This window comes from Triticum urartu, chromosome 1A (assembly GCF_056163025.1).
Source record: "Triticum urartu cultivar PI428250 chromosome 1A, HENAU_Tu73, whole genome shotgun sequence".
NCBI lineage: Eukaryota > Viridiplantae > Streptophyta > Magnoliopsida > Poales > Poaceae > Triticum > Triticum urartu.
Genome location: NC_141873.1, coordinates 54,296,305 through 54,302,643, shown reverse-complemented (window position 1 = coordinate 54,302,643; position 6,339 = coordinate 54,296,305). Strand labels below are relative to the sequence as shown.

At 43.5% G+C, this 6,339-nt stretch overlaps 1 long non-coding RNA gene across 1 annotated transcript; it reads right to left on the bottom strand.

The window, feature by feature from the left end:
* Positions 1–3,214: 3,214 nt before the first annotated feature.
* On the bottom strand, positions 3,215–6,124 carry LOC125553241 (uncharacterized). The gene is made up of 5 exons (XR_007304020.2): positions 5,683–6,124; positions 5,393–5,621; positions 4,512–4,626; positions 4,314–4,420; positions 3,215–3,590 (listed from the first exon to the last, which is right to left on the bottom strand). It is a non-coding gene; the product is annotated as an uncharacterized LOC125553241 (long non-coding RNA).
* Positions 6,125–6,339: the final 215 nt, after the last annotated feature.

Sequence of the window (6,339 nt, the reverse complement as noted above, 5' to 3'; positions counted from 1 at the left end):
GAGGCGGTCTGGGGGGCACCCGAGGTGGGCACAACCCACTAGGGCGCGCCTGGGCCTCCTGGCGCGCCCTGGTGGGTTGTGCTCTCCTCGGAGCACCCCCCCCCCAGGCGCAGCCTTGGCCCATTAGGTGTCTTCTTGTCCATAAAAAATCTCCGTAAAGTTTTGTTGCATTTGGACTCTGTTTGGTATTGATTTTCTGTGATGTAAAAAACGTGCAAAAAACAACAACTGGTACTTGGCACTATGTCAATAGGTTAGTACCAAAAAATGACGTAAAATGACTATAAAATGATTATAAAACATCCAAGATTGATCATATAGCAGCATGGAACAATAAAAAATTGTAGATACGTTGGAGACGTATCACGAACCAGTCGAGAGATGTTAGTATATGCATGGGTTTAAATAATTGCATGAGTTAAGTTATGGTGGCTGATACGTCTCCAACGTATCTATAATTTATGAAGTAGTCATGCCATGTTTACAATAATTCTATATGGTTTCGGTATGATTCGAGTGGAACTAACCCGGACTGATGTTGTTTTCAGCAGAACTACCGTGGTGTTGTTTTTTGTGTAGAAATAAAAGTTCTCCAAATGCAACGGAACTTTTTGATGATTTTTTTGGAACAAAAGAGGCACTAGAAGCTTCGTGGGAGGAAAAGAAGGTGTAGGAGGTGTCCACTACCCACCAGGGCGCGCCAGAGGCGTTGGTCGTGTGCTGGTGGGTAGTGGGCCCCTCGAAGCCCATCTAGACGTGAGACCGACGCCAAAAATCCTATAAATACAGAAACCTCCAGAAATAACACTAGATCAGAAGTTCCGCTGATGCATGACTCTGTAGCTATGAAAAACCAATCTTGATCCTTTTCCTGCATCACGTCGGAGGGGGAAATCATCACCGGAGGCCATCTTCATCATCCTGGCGGCCACCATGATGAGGAGGGAGTAGTCCACCCTCGGGGCTGAGGGTTTGTACTAGTAGCTATGTATTTGATCTCTTTATGTCTCTCTCTCTCTCTCGTCTTCTTGATTTGGCACTATCTTGATGTATCACGAGCTTTGTTAATATAGTTGAACCATATGGTGTTTCTCCCTCTCTATCTTGTTGCGATGAATTGAGTTTTCCCATTGGGATTTCGTTATTATCAAATTGAATACTTTTATGGCTTTGAGAGCACTTGATGTATGTCTTGCTGTGAATACCCGTGGTGATAATGGGGTATCTTATTGATTCACTTGATATATGTTTTTGCAGTCAACTCCTAGATTCTCGAGGTGGCAATGGGGTAAACCATGCATCGACCCCACAGGTGGGACCCACCTGCCATTTTCGCGGCCAAATCAGCTCGTCAGTGCTCCGCGTTAGACATTAGGCTCAGAACTAGTGGGTTTTTGTGACCTGGCTCAAATCTGGTACTGACCTGTTACTGATCCATCTGTGTCGTATCTATAATTTTTTATTGTTTCATGCCAATATTCTACCACTTTCATATACTTTTGGCAAATTTTTATATTATTTTTGGGACTAACACTACTAGGAAAAGGCCTACTAGTGGCGCACCAGTTTTGCCTACTAATGGCGCACTACTGGTGCGCCACTAGTACCACGCCACTAGTATTATATACTAATGACGCACCACGCCGTGTGCCATTAGTGTAGACCAACATGCGCCATTAGTATGCCTCCCAGGGGGCCATATTTACCCATGTTCTTTGGCATACTAATGGCGCACTGTGGGGTGATGCACCATTAGTATGAATATTAGGTTTTTTTACTTTTCTAATTTTTGCACAGGTTACAAAATATATTATTGGACAGAATATAGACAGCACCACACATCAAGAGTAGATTCATCGAATACAATAGAAGATTAGTCTCCGAATAGAATTCATCATATTAGTCTCCGAATTCAAAAGACCGAACAAAGATAGAACATTACAAGTCTCGAGACCGTGAGTAGCGAGTTTGTCGAAAGTAATACTAATCCTAACAAGTCCTACTAATCATCATCATACAACTTCTACTCGTTATTAATAACAAGTCATACGATTATCATCTTGATAGTCATCGAACCAACCCTACTTAATTGTTCTTAGCACATGATCATCAGTATTAGGCAGGACCTAAATACCCTATTTAAGATAAAATAGCATAAAACAATATAGACCCTGACTCTCCATTATGGAGAATGGAGAACATCCTGTCTCCAATTCTTGCGCTTTGCTTCCTTTTACTTCCAAGAACCTCCTTACGACTGTCCATACATTTTTTTCCATCCTTTGATTTTCATGTCTCCACTTCTTTTAGAAATCTCGTATGGACAGTTGAGATTCGTAGGATGACCTGGCTGTATGTTTAAAACATTAAGACTACCTTTCTGATACATCAAATGAGGCACACAATTCTCTAGGATTATCTGTTGAAAAACATAGTAATAACTTCATAGTTAGCAATGATGTACTAGTTTTAGAAGTATGCAAAAGATGCACGGATGTCGTAATAGTAAAAATCTTACCAGGGTATCTCCATGGTAGTTACTGTAGTTGAACACATGCACTAGTGACACGTATTGACCATAATGTTGAGGAGTTTGATTATAGATATTGTAATTCTCAATGTCAGTACAAAATCCAACCAGATGATTTTTCTCCTTGTAAGTTGTTAATTCGAAGCCATCGGTGTAGTGGGTTTTGTCTACCATCTCCCACACATTCTTTGAACAAACAAAATAAGCTGTCAATGAAAATAAGCTATCAACTATTTTGAAATAAACAATATAAATTAGCTAATAACTATGTTTGAGAAACTCACATAGCGGTAGAACTGGAGGCGTATCACACTACTAAGAAAAACGCTACTAGCAGCGCGGGTAAAATGGCTACTAGCAGCGCGGGTACTCGCGCTACTAGTATCACGCTACAGCTAATAGTTAGTAGTAGCGCGGGTGAAACCCACGCTACTACTAACATTTTAGTAGTAGCGCGGGCGCAACCCGCGCTACTAGTAATGAAATAGTAGTAGCGCCTCAGGTTTTTTCCGGCGCTACTACTAAAAAGTGCTACTACTAAAAAGTTAGTAGGCGTGGATGCAAAACCACACTACTACTACCGAAGTAGTAGTAAGGCGTTTGGTGTTTTCCCACGCTACTACTAACTAATTAGGAATTAAAAAATAAAATCCACCAATTCCATTCTATACATACAATTCCAACTAAAACAAACACATATTTGCAATAAACCAACAGCATTACACATCATTACTAATCCAAGATTTATAATAAACCAGCGGCATTAGAGCACATCCTGTAAGAGCATACATATTGTCATGGCTTTTCATGCCTTCAATTAAAACACCTACACTTCTTGCCAAGTCACTTACTCCCAGCTAGTGCAAACACAGTTACAAGCAAACCAAAATGCATAAAAACACCAAACAGTGGCATCCTATCTCTCCATAAAAACACCAATCAGCGCTACCTCCAATCCTCGGCTCACCAGGCCAGCCTCCAGCATCTGCAGCTATGTGCTCTTCAGCTCATAGTGCCTCCACGCCTTGGTCCAGCATCTCCTTGGCACCTTCCTGAGTGCCTGCCAAATTTATCAAAATTATGCATATTCAGATCATAGATATTCAGGAAATTGGGAGCGAATAGGAACATACATGACATACGCATTACTATTGGAGAAGACTTGGTAAACTGCTTATACAAGAAATGGACAGGAAGAAGCAGAATGGCCAATATTCACATTTGTATAATTTTGACCTCAATAAAATTTGAGACATGTAACAACTCGGACTCAGTTCTTTGGTGAATACTCCCTTGAGAAATTAATCAAGATCATCACTCAATTTTGCTTTTCTGATTACCACTTCAAAATGGCAACGAAAACAGACAAACAAATGAATCATCGTTATGTTCTTGAGCTTGGTTAGCTTCGCCACGAGCACATAAAAAGTAGCAACTACAAAATAGTGTAACAACAACTACCAATCAAAATAATGAACTATCTAGCATGAGACAAGCAGTGTGATAATTATGAAAGCTGGGAGATAACTAGGACGCAACAGAAAGTTTGCCACTTGATACAGTCGGTGTAGATAGCATCCCAGGCCTGCCTTCCCCTCCCTCCACAATGGCTAGTCCGAAGGCACATATAAGAACAAACAAATTTGTATGCCGAAATGATGCAGTGGATTACAGAACTCCTCACTTGTCAACTAGCACATATAAAAAATTAACTTCCTACTTACAGCAAATATTACACAATTACGCATTCATACTGTGAAGAGAAAGGTGGCTTCTTCCTTACCCAGGCATTTACGGAGAAATGTATAGTCTTTGCATCGAAACGTAAAGGGTTTGCAGCCCCTGCTTGTGGTGCTGCTGGTGGCGGGGCAGCTGATCTGGAACTAGAACCTACACATGATATGTATGAACTCAGTTATCAAACACAGTCTTTGAAACCGTTGGATCTTATATGGCTAGTAAAAGTGCAGTATAATTTTACCTGAATTGCGAGCCCTGACACTCTCACTGGATGCTCAAGGTGAAGACCTTATGTCTGGCCTGCTCGGCTGAGTGGAACCAGTGGTTGACATAGGCTCGACCACCAAATCACGATCCTATCAAGTCAAGAAAGCAAACCAAACAGATTTGTCATTTCCAGATTCAAATGGATCGCTGTGTTTGCCATTTCCTAGACTCTGCGACAAATCCGACATGGAGTAAAAAATCGCAACCCCACAAAGAGGCAGCAAGAAGGAAATGTATATATCTACCAAACAGCTGGTTTGTTCAAGCGAACAAGCGTATCTGGAGCTGAGGCTCAAGATGCAGTAACCGGTCGACCGGGAGAACACCATAGGGTTCTATTGTAGCAACAAGCAACAGCAAACCTCCCCTTAGCTAATCAGCTACTAGTAGGTAGTAGCAGTTGAAGACGCCAGCTACCATTTTCCTAGTGGCTGTAGCTATCTTTTGGACATGTTAAACTTCAGTTTATGGTTTAGAATATGTCAAAATCAGTCTGGCTAACTAGAAAGACTCTAGTGCATATTATATAATCTTTTGTATATGATGGATGTTGTTCTGAAAGCCAAGTTCATTGCTTCATGTTGTTGTGGCGTATGGCAGAATTTTGTTTTTGCTGTCAAACTGAAAACACACATACAGACTGATTTCAGACAGACAAACACTTGCATTTTTCAGATAATATTCAGACAAATTGTCACTGATAAAAAAAGGTACTCCTGATACAAAATATTTTTTTCTCACGCTTCTCACTGGCCTGACATAGCCCTACCGACAAACATAGCAAATGCAATGGAAATAAACTACAAAATCTTGCTCTACCAACCAGAAAAAAGAGAGCACTGCAGAAAATCTTACCGTCCTTAGCATGCATTTGTTATATTTTCTCCCAGGAAATCCATCGAGGGGTATTCTGCAATTGAGCGGCGGGTCGTACGCATACGGCGACTCTCTGTACAGGATCGAAGGACCAAGGTTTGCGGCGGGGCCACGAAGACGCCAACGACCGGGACAAACCTGTGCTGCGTGCCGCCATGGATTCGTGCTCGGGGAAGAAGAAAGGGGAAAAATCCTTCACGCACTAGTTCTGGAGAGAAGCCCAGATCAGATGCAATTAGAGAGAGGGGGGGGGGGGGGGGGGGTGATACCTTGACTGAGCTGCTCGTCATGGGTCGGAGATGTCGGCGTCCCGAGAGAGAGCGCGGGGAGGAAGCCCCCTCACTCCTCGTCACCCTTGGCGTGGATGTGGAGAAGGAGCCGAACGTCGCGTCCTGGATCGACGGCGGCGCGGATCTAGATGCCCCGCCGTGGGCATGACCGTTCCCGATCTGACGGCGCCCGCCTGCTCGATCTAGTCTAGGGGCATATAGATGGATAGAAGGTGGGGGAAGGTGGAGAGGATGAGGGCGGAAGGCGCCGGCCGGTGGGATCGCCGGGCGGATGAGTGCGGCGGCGGATGTGGATGAGAGGAGAGAGAGAGAGTTTGGTGGGGTGGGGGTCGATCAGGGTCAGTGTGCCGGTCTGGTGTGGGGTGGACAACCTCAGTAGTAGCGTGAGGTATCTCACCTCGCTATAGCTATTCGTTACAGTAGCGCGGGTAGCAGGAGCGCGCTGCTGCTAAATCTAGGGTGGCGGGTATTGTCTGTCGATTTTAGTGGCATCATGGTTTCATGGGGCTGTGCTACTGCTAACTGTGTAGCAGTAGCGCTTGTTTTGTTCCCGCGCTGCTGATAATTAGCAGTAGCGCCTCTTTTTTACCACGCTGCTGCTAAGATTTTGTGTATAAGGTTTTCCCTAGTAGTTTC